This window comes from Apium graveolens, chromosome 1 (genome assembly GCF_009905375.1).
Source record: "Apium graveolens cultivar Ventura chromosome 1, ASM990537v1, whole genome shotgun sequence".
In the NCBI taxonomy this organism is placed as follows: domain Eukaryota; kingdom Viridiplantae; phylum Streptophyta; class Magnoliopsida; order Apiales; family Apiaceae; genus Apium; species Apium graveolens.
The window spans coordinates 73,923,933-73,939,268 of NC_133647.1; the positions used below are offsets into that span (position 1 = coordinate 73,923,933).

Genomic DNA, 15,336 nt, shown 5'->3' on the forward strand with positions numbered 1-15,336 from the left:
CCTTTTCTGTCCTTGATCTCTAATTCAAATTCCTAGAGCAAAAGAACCCATCTGATCAATCTAGGATTTGAGTCTTTCTTCGAGATAATATATCGAATGACAGCATGATCAGTGAAAACCGTCAACTTCATCCAAGAAGATAAGATCTAAATTTCTCAAAACCATAGACAATAGCCAAAAGTTCTTTTTCTGTAGTAGTATAATTCAGTTGAGCACCATTAAGAGTCTTAATAGCATAGTAGACTGCATGAAATATGTTGTTCTTTCTCTGCCCAAGAACTGCTTCAACTACATAGTCACTTACATCGCATATCATCTCAAAAGGTTCAATCCAATCAGGTGCAGTTATGACAAGTGCAGTTATGTCAGGTGTCGTGATTTTTTATGAACTCAAAAGAAGCCACACACTCGTCATCAAACTTAAACGGGACATTCTTCTCTGGAAGATTGCACAAAGGTTTAGAAATTTTGAGAAGTCCTTGATGAAACGCCTGTAGAAGCCCGCATGACCAAGAAAACTGTGAACCCCCTTAACAGAAAATGGTGGGGGAAGATATTTGATGACCTCCATTTTGGCTTTGTCCACCTCAAGACCCTTACTAGAGACCTTGTGTCCAAGAATAATGCCCTGTCACACCATAAAGTGACATTTCTCCCAATTGAGAACCAGATTGGTCTCAACACACCTCTTGAGAACGTCGCCTAAATTCTGTAATCACTCATCAAATGAATTACCAAACACAGAGAAATCATCCATGAACACCTCCACATTCTGACCAATCATATCAGAAAAGTTAGCCATCATGCATCTCTGAAATGTGGTTGGTGCTCCACATAATCCAAAAGAAACTCTCCGAAAGGCGAAAGTACTAAATGGACAAGTAAAAGTAGTCTTCTCCTGATCTTCTGGAGCAATGCATATTTCATTATAACCAGAATAACCATCTAGAAGACAGTAGTACTCATGCCCATCCAATCTGTCAAGCATCTGATCAATAAATGTCAGAGGGAAGTGATCTTTTCTTGTGGCCTTGTTCAGCTTCCTGTAATCCATGAAAACTCTCCACTCCGTGACTGTTCGAGTGGGAATAAACTCATTCTACTCATTTGCAACGATTGTGATACCTCCTTTCTTAGGCACACACTAAATTGGGCTCACCCATGAACTGTCAGAAATAGGATAGATGATCCCTGCATCCAGCCACTTAAGAATTTCCTTCTTCACAACCTCCTTCATGATTGGATTTATCCATCTCTGTTGCTCAATAGTAGGCTTGCTTCCTTCTTCTAGCAGAATTTTGTGCATGCAATACGAAGGGCTGATTCCCTTGATATCTGCTATAGTCCAACCAATTGCCGATTTGAATTCTCTAAGAATTCTCAAAAGCTCCTCCTCGTTGCTACCGGAAAGGTCAGATGCAATAATCACATGCAAAGTAGATGCAACACCTAAAGATGCATACCTCAAATGTTTAGGTAAAGCTTAAACTCAAGAGTAGGAGCTTTCTCAATAGATGGCTTGAGGCGCTTAGGATTTTTGTTCAACTCCTCCATTCCCAGAGATTCAAAAGGCATATCAATCTTCCTCTTCCAGGGAGAAGCATTCAGAAATTGCAACTGTTCATCCCCTTCATCATCTTCACTATCGGAATTCCCCAACAAGGCCTTCTCTAAGGCTTCAGATCTTAGCAATTGATCAAGTTCTGAAGTAACCACAGAATCAACCAACTCCACTTTTAAGCACTCCTCATTTTTCGTAGGGAACTTCATGGCATTGAACACATTAAAAGTTCCATCCCGATTCATCACTCGCATGGTGAGCTCACCCTTCTGCACATCTATCAAGGTTCGGCCAGTAGCCAAGAAAGGTCTTCCCAAGATTATGGGAATCTTCTTATCCTCCTCGAAATCAAGAATTAAAAAATCAGGAGGGAAGATGAGTTTATCCACCTTGACCAAGACATCCTCCACAATACCTCGCGGATATGTAATAGAACGGTCGGCCAACTGCAAAGTCATATAAGTAGGCTTGGATCAGGCAAGTCCAACTTCTTGAAGATTGACAAAGGCATCAGATTGATGCTAGCTCCCAAGTCACATAAACACTTGTCAAATGACACCTTTCCAATGGTGCATGGAATAGTGAAGCTTCCAGGATCTTTAAGCTTCAGAGGAAACTTTTGTTGCAGCACATCACTGTATTCCTCCGTGAGAGCAACAGTCTCTAAGTCATCAAGCTTCACCTTCCTAGAGAGAATACCTTTCATAAACTTCATGTAACTAGGCATTTGTTCAAGAGCTTCAATGAAAGGTATGTTGATGTGAAGTTTCTTGAACACCTCCAGAAACTTCTCAAACTGCTTATCCAGCTTTTTCATCTGCAGCTGCTTAGGAAAAGGAGATGGATGATAGATCTGTTTCTCCCCTGTATTACCCTCAGGAGGAGTGTGATCAACAGTAGTCTTCCTTGGTTCCAACTCTGCTTCCTTCTGCACTTCTTCTCCTTCAGTCAGATTCTGGAGTCTTTGCTTTTTCAGGATTCGCCACCTTACTAGACCTCAATGTAATTGCCTTAACATGATCATTAGCTTCCTTCTTGCCTGGCACTTCAGTATCACTTGGGAGCGTGCCAGGTTGACGATTCAGTAACGCATTAGCAATTTGCCTAATCTGATTCTCCAAGGTCTTGATAGACACAGCTTAGCTCTTACACATGAGCCTCAACTCCTCCAAGTCAGAATTTTCATTAGCTTGCGGTAGCTGCTGAAGTTGAAATTGTTGCCTAGGGGCATATTGGGGTTGCTGAAAACTAGGAGGGTTATACGGCTTTGCTGTGTATGGCTAATAAGATTGTTGCACCGCATTCTGATTATTACTCCAGCTGAAGTTAGGATGATTGTGGTTATTTGGATGATAAGTGGCTGGAGCTTGTTGCTGTGATCTCTAAAAGTTGCTCACAAATTGAGCTGATTCGCTAGAAATAGCACACTGCTCTGTTTCATGTGCTCCCACACAAAGCTCACAAACACTAGAGATTTGATTAACTCCATAATTTGCCAAAGAGTCCACTTTCATCATCAATGCTTTAAGTTGGGCAACTATAACAGTTGCTGCATCCAACTCCAGAATTCCTGCTACCTTGCCCTGAGTTAGCCTCTGAGAAGGATTCTTGTATTCATTAGAAGCCATCAGTTCGATCAATTCATAAGCTTCATTGTAGCTCTTAACCCACATGGCTCATCCTGATGCTACATCGAGCATAGGTCTAGACTGAGCGCCCAAACCATTGTAGAAACATTTTATAATCATCCAATCAAGCATGCCATGGTGTGGGCACTTCCTTAGCATCTCCTTATATCGATCCCAAGCCTCACACAGAGATTTTCCAGTTTGCTGAGCAAACTGAGTAAGAGCATTCCTGATTACAGCAGTCTTCACCATAGGGAAGAATTTAGTGAGAAACTTTTGAGCAAGATCCTCCCGTGTGGTGATAGACCCTGGTGGTAGAGAATGTAACTAACACTTTGCTTTATCCCTTAGAGAGAATGGAAAGAGTCGCAGTTTGATAGCATCTTCAGTCACCCCATTGAACTTGAAAGTGTCATAGATCTCGATGAAATCCCTGATGTGCATATTAGGGTCTTCTGTAGGAGAACCCCCAAACTGACCTAAGTTCTGTATCATCTGAATCGTACTCGACTTGATCTCAAAAGTTTAGCTGAGATGGCTGGTCTGATGATGCTCGACTGAATATCATCGATCTTAGGCTGAGAATAGTCCATCAAAGCCTTAGGATTTTCTGTTTGATCTCCCATCACTACTAGAGCTAGTTCCTCGACTTTCTCTTCTTCTGTTACTTTCTCTTCATCCTCAATAACTTCCCTTCGAATCACTACAGCTTCTTCCTCGGCTTGATCCAGAGTTCTCTTACGAGCCCGCGAACGCGTATGCATAGACGCTCACTAGAGTACCTGAAACACGACAAAGAGAAAGAGTAGGTAAGTAACAATGTCCGAGTCAATGAACTTTAATGATCACTGATGACAAACACATAAACTAAAAGTTAACACTACAGTCTTCGGCAGCGGCGCCAAAAACTTGTTAGTCGCTAAACACATGCTAAAATTCACGCAAGTATATGCGTGCACAAGTAATATAGAATTATTTCTAGTTCGATCCCACAGAGACTGATTTAGGTTAAACTTATGATTTATGCACTTATGCAACAATGATATGGCTATTATTCAATCCTAAGACGAATAACAATTTAGGTTTTAATTATACTATGATTAATTATTGAGAATTATACTAAAGAACATTAACTAAAGAGAGTAAATAGAGTTGAATAATATATGACACAAACATGGGATTCTAACTTCATTAAGTACTTCATTCAATAGCCTTTTCGTTCTTAACCTTAGCATGTAATGGTGATGACACTAATCAGATAACACTAAACTGATAAACGCCAACTTTCGTGGTACGAATACTATACTACCAGACATCCACAAAAGAGATAGAAGCTAAATAGACACCAATTATATTGAGACCCTATATGTTTATAGAATTTGACAACATAACGGTTTAATGCACAAGTTATCTATCATGATTACATAGGGAAAGTAAGATGGTTAAAATTACCTACGAATCATGCATAACAATAACATATGAACATATGCTAGCATAGCAAGTTCTAAATCCTTCAATTCACTTTCGCTTCATTAAGAATTAACACACTATCTTATAAGTTCGCGACGGTCACAAGACGATTAAGCACAACCAATACTATGTTATCATACAATCACCACGCACCAAGGCATTGAAATAAATTAACTAAAGAAATCTATAAATAAATCTGCTAGAACCCCATGATAACGATTAGCCCATAATCGGACTCATCATCAGCGTGGGTTCCGATAAAAGTATGGTATAATAAATGTAGTCTTTATACTTAATTAAACCAAGTAGAAACACAAGTAAAGGTTCAAAAATAAGAAAACTAGCATCCAATGTTACAACTTAAAATAAAGAATCACAAGAATAAACTAGATCTTCTTCGCCTTGGTTGAATTATGCTCTACGGTCTTCTTTACTCTTTTCCTTAGCTTTTGTACGTCTCTCCTTATGCAAAACATCTTTATTTATTTATATATATGCTGTAGAATTGACCAGGGCTTCAAACTCTCAAAATCCTAATAGAAACAGAATTCTACTACCCTGACCTGGCGCGACCGCATGCTTGACCAGCGCGGGCGCACCGAGTTTCTGTTCTTTGGGCACGGCCGCGCGCTTGACCGGCACGGGGGCGCTGTCCTCCTGAATAAAATTATGAATTCTTTTCTTCTTCTTGCTGATTTGAGCCGGTCTTTTCACGAGCCTTTATTCCAACACCATCCAAACACCCAATTAGCACTACAACCATGCTAATTTACCTGATTACCTGGAAAATGTCTGCAATGCAAAAACACTACAAAAACACGTAAAAACACCAATAACTTGATTACAAAAACACCAATTCAAAGCTTTATGGAGCATAATAAAGTATCATAAATGCCACTCAATAAGCACTATCTAAAGGATAGCTGAAATCGGGTCTGAAGTACGCCCTCCAATCACCTTCCTTCCACTCCAAGACCACGAACCTTTTATTCCACTGATGAATCAAGTCGTGAAGAGAGTTAGTGTTCACAATATATGAAACACGGGATCTGTGTTGAAGCAGAACCCAGCCAGGCCTGGAGGAAGGAGATGACTTTAACATGAATATGCTTCGAAACATCGAGGCACTCAAAGGAATTCCAAGGTCGTTGCACCTTACAATAAAAACAATGATGAAAGCCCATCCATTGGGGTAGAGGTGACAAGGGTGAACCTTCTGCTCAGCAAGGAGTCTAGGAATGAAGGGGTGCAGAAGGAAACTTAGTCCAGAGTTTAATGCCTCTTTCTAAATGAAAAATATGGTGCTACTTAGGTTGCAAGTTCTCTCATTAGACTTGGCCTTGCAAACCTTGATACAGGCGGGCCATAGATAACTTGACCTGATCATGTCAATATCCTCTTCATCGAACATGCATCTATATTTGAAGGCATCAGAGTGCACAGTGCTCAAGTACTCATCAACTCGCTCATCTAACATGCTCTTCAAGCTTTCGGAATAATGATTAAGAGAGTAAGGAAGAAATGAAAGATATACCTTTCAGTGACCGTATCGTGGCTTGGTTGTGCATAGCTTCCTTAACTAAGATGGAGGGCTTGTTGTAAGGACCTTGAGACATCTCAAAACACTTGGGAAGTTGAGAGTTCTAAGCTTTAGAAAATTTGGTAGAGGTTGAGAAATGAAAGTGTCGTATTAATTACCTTAGAATTCTTGTCCAAAGCCTAATACAAACCAGGTTGTTCAAGACCTGTCACAGACTAAAGACGACCCAAGTCATCAAGACCCACAACCCGAGGTCGTCAAGATCCACAAGTAGAAGTCGTCAAGGCCCACGAATATAAGTTGTTCACGAACTAGGCCCACTATGGCTAGAAGACCAAATACATGAAGTCCAAGATAAACACTAACTCCTACAAGGAAGGATCTAGAATCCCTTACCTTACAGGAGTCCTAATTACCATATAAGTTGAAGACTTGTCCATCAAGTCTCCTAAAAAGAGTCTAAGCCTAGACTCACCTCTATATAAAGGGCTCTACCCCTCAACTAAGAACTATGTTTTGGTTTGATTCTCTACCACAGAGATACGTAGGCACCGCGAGAATAGCCATTAAAGCTCAAAACTCAAACTCTAGCATTAAATACCAACAAACCCTAGTTTTTATTCCACAACAATGTGCAGTATTGGAAAGTTAATCCACAAATTTAGTTAATGATATTTGAACGTAAAAGATTTAGCCGACAACAACATAATATATCAGAAAGTAAAAGGCCATATTATAGATCTAAGAGAAGAACTTGCGATCATATTATAAAATCTGAACTTGATATATATTTTTATTTTACATTTGGTACAAATGTTTATTTTCCAGTGGATGAAATTTGAAATTTCTGAAAGTGATTCGATATTTTTAACTGCTTACGGCTTACAAATTACGAACGCCGGAAGTACCATTAATAATTTGTTTCAAGAAGGTTAAGTAGTTCAACTACCTCACAGAATGATGACGATAAAAGTGCTCATTTCAAATTAAAGGAAACAATGAAACTTTACAACAAGCAGTCAAGGTTTTTATGCCCCCTTAAAAGCCTTTTATAAAAAAAATATTTATTTTGACTAAACAATCATTTTGTATAATTTAGTATCATATTCAAACAAATAATGGTTAGACTAATATCAATGATCTTGTATCAATTGTTTATTTATGTCTTCTATTTGTGATTTTAATGTAAAGAACATTTAATAAAAATATCATATCAATATTGAACTAATACGAATAATATTTTTTTCATATAAATGTATTAAAATAAAGCATGAAAAAATAGGACTTAAGAATCACCTATATACAAATTCACAATCATTAAACATTAATCTAAACTTAACTTTGTCTAAAAAGTGAAATATCAAAGATGAATTCATTAAATATATCGTTGTAGTTTTAACGGATATTATGACAATTTATGTCAAATTTAAAATATTTATAAATAGCGTGAATCCCAACAACAATAATGTATTATCTGTCAAGTTGGTAATTTTGATACATATTAGCTACTAACTTGATTATATAACTACCTCAAACACATTAACTTTTAATAAGAAATTAATAATACCTTAGTACTGGTTTTAAATTTATTTTCGAATTTCCCTACCAAATTTCACTTATATATCTATCTATAATAATATTTTTATTAGGGATCATAAACCATGCCATTTTCACATTAACAATATCCATTATACATTTAATATTCGTTTTTTGTCAGGATATTTATTTATTTAATATTTTGAAGATGTATTATATATTTTTTTTCGAGGTCTAAATACTCATACATAAATTATACCGAAATAAAAAAGTCGTACCTTATAATTTTTTCATTCAATAAATTATATATAACACTAACTTTATTAGATAAATATATGAAAAATAAGGATAAAACCGTTTAACAAATAATAAAAATCTAAAAAAGATTTAAATGTTGACAATCAAGTTTCAGTCAAAGAAACAACCACCAAATTTAAAAAATAAACCAAGATAGAAAGATTTCATTAAAAAAATATAGAACATGTAATATATATTTTCATTAAAACAAAAAATATAACTTCATTCCATCCCTACATATTTAAAATATATATGCCAACACAATCTCAAAAAGAGCATATATTTTAAGCTGCACTAATCAGGCCAACTTAAATTAAATTACACTGATCAAGTTAAAAGAACATATTAGTTATATTCCATAATTAAATTTTTTTAAAATTAAATATGCATGTAATAAACTTATTTAAGATATGTTATAACTTTTTAAAAAATATATTATAAAATTAATATTGTTGGCTAGGAATTTTAGTGGGATAAAATTTGAATTTTGAAAAAGTTTCAACTATATGAAAGGATTACAAATCAGAGAGATTAAAGAATAAAGGAAACATAATTTGTGGAAGCTGGTTAGGAAATTAAATGATGATGCAAATAAATTGCATCATCATAAATGAAATAGAGTGAATGAAAAAGACACGGACAAGTTAGAGGTAGAGAGAAGCCACCAAGATGTGAAAGAATATATGTATTAACATTCTCTTAATCTAGATGGTTGTTATGGGCTCTTTTATTACCCAACACTTATTGGTGTAGTGGTATCTCCTTTGTCACTTGCGCACAACGTCGAGGGCTCCTATCTTTGTTTTGAAACCCAATTCAAAATATTTGTTATTTGTGTAGTTTTCACGATTATTAGATGCTACAATGAATATTTATGCTACTAGGGACCTTTACCCGCGCTACGCGTGCTAGCCAAAAAAATATTAATTTTATTATTTTTTACGATTAGCACCAAGTAAATTATTTTACCATTTCTTTTTATGATTTGAATATTTTAGTTTTCACGGGAAATCATGGTGTCGAGTTTAGTTAAAAGTCTCTCAAATAATATTGTCACGAATAATTGCGATATGATGTTAGTTTTATTTTTTGTTGCTAATATATAAGAGAAAAATAAAAGTTTCAAATTTGACAATAGCATAAATTAATTAATATGGTTTAATTTTATGAAAAAAGGAATAGAAACCAAATGGTGGCCAAATTGAAATACAATTGACACATCTCCTATTTTTTTATCAGGTTTCGGCACGAAAAAGTTTGAGTTATTATTTTTACTACAACTACAGAGTAACCATCACTTGAATAAAAAATGGAGGTATTATTGTTATTCACCGGGTCCATTTTGTTACTTCCTCCTCTATATGCACCCTTACATCATTGATTATTTTCACATATGGTATTGAATATGATACTTTTGTGTATATCTTTAGGTTTATTGAACATTAGTAATGTGTTTGATTAAGTAATTGTTTGAATCTGATTTTATTCATCCATGCATATTTTTCATATCATAAATTCAAATAGCTATTAAGTAAATATATAATGATTTAACATTTATAGATGAAAATGAAGTATATTTAAAATTTGGGGGTTGAGTCTGAGTTGAAAGAATTTTAGTACCAAATGTTACAATCATGCATTTGAGCAATCCATAGAATAGTTAAATGCAGAACAAATATGTTACAATCCAACTTGTACTTATAATACGCATACAATGTCTGTATTGTAACATAGGTATCTGATAAATATAGTTTGGAGGAAAAAATTTAAGTACTACATCTCATGGAGGTACATATTTGTTGTTTTGTTAATTTACATGCAAAGTGTTTACCGGTTAAACTGCAACAACCGAGTACGATCTGACGACATTCTATGATCTTCTAGCGCAGGAATTGGAGAAGAACAAAACAGAATTGGGGCAAGATGAAGATGTAAATGACATATTTTGCATTTGAGATACTAATGTAACACCTTTATATGTCCCAAACTTCCTTTTAGTATTAAAGCCTTCTTTTTTGTTGTTGTGTGTAGATGAAAATTGAATGCTTAGATGTTACACGATTCATCACTATTCTCAATCCTTATTAAGATGATAATAATATTATGGTACACCTATATGTACATCTAAGAAATCCATACATGTTAAATAAATGTATAAGAAATCTCATAATATAATGCATGAGAAATATGATCTCGTACTATGTCAAATGAACTTCTTTAAGTACTGTTGAAATAAAATATTTAAGCTATATATATATAAATATATATATATAATTCTATAGAGACCACTATTTAATCGGAGACCTCGTAGACCGCCTATGTTCTACAATCAAAATACTATAAAATATATTATTTTGTGAAGTATGTTCTACGAATATCCCCAATTCATTAAAATTGTATATATATATATCTTAATATGTATGTTTGAAGTACTAAAATATGTATATTTAACCAAAAAATATGAATTAAAAAATAATGCAAAATTTTTTAGTTCACAATTTCAGTCATTACATTTTATAAAAATCAGATCATGTCAATTTTTTGCTTACATGTTTTTCTAAATATTTTTAAAATTTGACTAAAATCAAAATTATATATTTATTGATAATTACTTGTCATCGTCTTCGATGACGCCTCATATTTTGTCACTAAAAAGGTATAATAGAGGATAGACAATAATTTTAAAATTGGAATAAAATCAATATAAGATATTTATTAATAGTTTCTCCACGTCGTTGGTAGACACCTTATATTCTGTAACTAAAATGGAATAAAAGAGGAATTACACTAATTTAGAAATTGGAATAAAATCAAAATATATTATTAATTGAGTGTTTCTCACCTTCGTTTTCAAGGACGCCTCGTATTCTATAAGTAAAAGTATAATACAGGATATAAAATAATTTTAAAATTAAAATAACATCAAAATAAGAAATTTATTGATAGTTTCTCGGTATCGTCGAATAGGATGCCTCGTATTCATTAATTAAAAAGGTATAAAAGAGGACGTATAGTGTTAGGTGCAATTGATGATATCAAACAGAAACTATCAGAAGTATCGACAGATGATGATTACTAACATCGACGGATGATAGTTACAAGCATCGATGAATGATTACAAGCATCGACGGATGATGATGATTGCATCGACGGATGATGATGACATCAACGGATGTTGATATTCGACGGATAAATTTATGAGCAGATGATGATGTCAACGGATGATGAAATCAGTATTTGTCACATCAGTTGATCTTTGAGGGGGAAAAGGAAACAGGAACTCAAGTCGGTGAAGGACTTAATCTCAGAAACAATTGTATAGGTTTCCTTGTTGTTAATAGAATACGATTCCTTATACATTGGTAGTTGTGCTCTATATAAAGCATAGTTTAGGTTCATGCTATAAGTATTGCGACATTGTTATATCTTTCGCATAACCTAGCAGCTCTCAAAGATGTTTGTTCATCCTTTCGAGAGAGTACATGTGTAATAAGTTTTTTATCAAATAATATAAAAACTGTTGATTCTGTTGAAGCTTTATCGAATTGATTCTATTAACTTTGTTCACCCCCCCCCCTCTATAGTTGATTAAGGGCCTAACAATTGGTATCAGAGCTTGCTGTTAATGTATAAACAGTTTAAGATCTAAAGATTAATCCACCATGTCAGACAAAGGAGAAGAAGAAACACAGAATATAGATCCGGAGCCACAACCCCCAGCCACATCACATATAAGCAGCAACATGAGTAGGTATGAAGCAATCAAGGTGCCCATCCTAAAGGTGCATGAATATCCAATCTGGAAAGTCAGGATAGCCATGTGCTTGGATGCCACAGATCCTGAATATCTGAACAGGATCTATGATGGTCATCACAAACCAATGAAAGTAGTTATTTCGGTTGCAGGAGAACCAGAGAAGATGATAGATAAATACATGAAGGACTACTCTCCTGAAGATATCTCATATATCATGAAGGATGCTAAGGTTAGACACATCCTGCACAGCAGTCTTGATAGTGTTATGTCCAATAGATTCATTGGATGTAAGATAACAAAAGAGATATGGGATGCTTTAGAAGTAAAGTGTCAAGGTACAACTGCTATCAAGAATAACAGGTGGACAGTATTTACTCAAGAGTATGAGCACTTTGACTCAAGGGACAATCAGTCCTTAACTGAGATCTATGATAGATTTCAAAAGTTGCTGAATGACTTATCCCTTGTCGACAAAGAATATGATTTGGAGGACTAAAACCTGAAGTTCCTACTTGCTCTCCCTGAAAAGTGGGACTATAAGGTCACATCAATAAGGGATAACTATGAACTTAATGAAACTCCTCTAGATTAGATCTACAGAATTTTGAAAACTCAGGAACTAGAGATGGAGCAAAGAAGCAAGATGAAAGGATTAAAAGCTAGATAAGTTGTACTCAAAGTTGAAGAGAAGCCAGAGGAGAAATCTAGGAGGAAAAGCTAATCCAAAGGGAATGCCATGATTGCTAAGTATGATACTGAATCATCAAATTCTGATGATGACTCAAATCCTGATACCGAATTAGATACTGATAGTGATCATAATAACAATGAAGATATGGATCAAATGGCTACCATACTTGTTAAAAGTTTCAAGAAGATGGTCTACAAGAACTTCAGGAAAGGGAGAATATTTTACATAAAAGGTTCCACTTCCTCAAAATCTAATAAGTTGAACAACAGAAGTAATAAAGAATCAGGATCTGGAAAACTTGACAAGTCAAAAGAGAGATGTTACAACTGTGATGGAATTGGACATTTTGCAGCTGACTGCAGAAAACCCAGAGCTGAGAAGAAACAAGCTTTGATCTCAAAGAAGAGAAACTGGGATGATTCATCAGACTCAGATGATGGGATCAACTATGCTCTCATGGAAAATGCTAAAGCTGAGACCGACAATGCTGAATTAAAGGTACCTCAGTCTATTCTTGCATTTGATACTGATGATATCTATGAATTAAGATTATTTCTTAAGTCTCTACATGTTAGTTTTAGGGATCAAACCTTAGAGAATAATAGAATCAAGAGTGAAAACCCCGTGCTAAAGAAAATGAATGATTACCTAGAAACTGAGTTGCTTTCCATGCTAGAAATTCAAAAAGAAAGATATAATGTTGTTATGTTAAATAAAAATTGTTAGAAAAACATGCTTCTCTAGAAAAGGAGCTAGCTAAAGAAAGAGATGTCATTAAACTTTGGACTAACTCAGAAAAAGCAACCCAGGAAATATTAGAGAATGGTTGTTGGGGATCATGATTAGGATATTCAGCTAGATCTAATTATGATTAGAAAAGTGAAGAAGAAACTGAGAAAATAGAACCATTAAAAACTAATAGTAAAGTCAAGTTGAACAAGGTTCAAATAAAGACCATTAAGTTTAATCCAAGTGTTAATAATTTTAAATCAATCCATGAGGAAGGTACTAACTCAGCACCTAGATCAAACTTAACTATTGAAAAGAGTGAACAAGTTCACACAAATTCAGTAAATATTGGTTCAATGACTCAGAAATAGGTCAAGCAAAAGCTGAAGGACTTACACATGAAAAACAAGAGGAAAAGGTCTAGGAAACATATGAATGGAAAGGTAGGTGTTAATAAGAACGGAAATTATGTGACTCCTCCTAATGCACCTAGAAAGACCTGTTCAAACTGTGGTAGCACTAATCATCTTGCTAATTCTTGCAGGAAGAATAAAGAGATAAAATATGTTCTTTCTAAATCAGAGTTTAGGAATAGAATAGCTAGATATAAACCACAGAATCCTTGTTTTCATTGTGGCAGTGTTTGGCACTCTATTTATACATGTAAAGAGTATCACAGTTTGTATTATGATTTTTATAAACTGAAACCCACTTTAGTTAAAGAAAAATCTATTTCTGCATGTATAAATACTGATAGTAAGAATGTTAACATAAATTCTGATATGAAGTCTTCTGCTGTATATGTTAACAAACTTAAAAAGGCCAAAGGATCAACATAATTCAAACACTAACTGATTCAAATTACTGATTGCAGGGTGACATGAGGAATGCTCTAGTATTGGACAGTGGATGCTCAAGACATATGGCTGGTTATAAATCCCTACTATTAGAAATTGAGGAGAAGGATGGCCCAAGCGTTTCTTATGGAGATGAAAACTTACGAAAAATCTTGGGATATGGCAAAATCCAAGTTGAAAATGTCATCATTAAAAATGTAGCTCTAGTTGCGGGACTCAAGCATAATCTGATAAGTGCGAGTCAAATCTGTGACAGATATTACCATATCAAATTTTACAAGGAGCATTGTGAAATTGTTAGTAAGTTTGATGGCAAGATCATATTGACTGGGGAGATATGGTAGTTTGTATGAAGCCAGGGTCTCCACAAATTTGGATAATTCAAAAGTTTGTCTACTGAGTAGAGCATCTGTGAAAGACAGCTGGAATTGGCATAAAAGACTTTCTCACCTGAACTTCAACAATATCAATGAACATGTGAGGAAAGATCTTGTAAGTGGATTTCCCAATGCAGTGTTTACTCTTGATGGATTATGTGATTCATTCCAGAAAGCCAAGCAAAGGAAGACATCTTTCAAGAGTAAAACTGAATCCTCAATTCTTGAACCATATCAACTACTTCATTCAACTGATAACCATATCATTCTGAGCAACATAACTTAATTCCAGAGACTGCAACAAGTGATTCAACTAAAGAGACATTAGTAGAAAGTTCATCAGACTCATCTTCCTTCAATTCTAATGAGTCAAATACTGATAACCATGGGAACACTGAAACAACAATGGTACTACTCAAAGAAATAACAGAGAATTCATGGATCAAGGGAAGGTTCGTCTTCTAGGAATTAACTTCCATCTGTAAGAAAATGGTTTAAGTCACACACACCTGACTTAATCATTGGAAACCCTGATAGTGGTGTAAGAACAAGAAAAGCCACTCATAATAAATGTCTCTACCATTCTTTTCTATCTCAAAATAAACCTAAGAAGGTTGAAGAAGCTCTGCAAGATACTGACTGGGTCACAGCAATGCAAGAGGAACTCAATGAGTTTGAAAGGAACAAAGTTCGGACTCTTATGCCAAGACCAAAGAACAGATCTGTAGTTTACACAAAGTGGGTGTTCAGAAACAAAACTGACAATGAGGGCATTGTTACTAGGAACAAAGCAAGAATGGTTGCAAAGGGTTATTCACAACAAGAAGGCATTGGTTATGATGAGACATTTGCTCCAGTTGCAAGGCTAGAGGCTATAAGGATCTTTCTTTCCT

At 35.0% G+C, this 15,336-nt stretch overlaps 1 non-coding gene across 1 annotated transcript; it reads left to right on the plus strand.

Annotated features, from left to right (window-relative positions):
* The first annotated feature begins 3,319 nt into the window (after positions 1-3,319).
* On the plus strand, positions 3,320-3,426 carry LOC141681252 (small nucleolar RNA R71). The gene has a single exon (XR_012558698.1). It is a non-coding gene; the product is annotated as a small nucleolar RNA R71 (small nucleolar RNA).
* Positions 3,427-15,336: the final 11,910 nt, after the last annotated feature.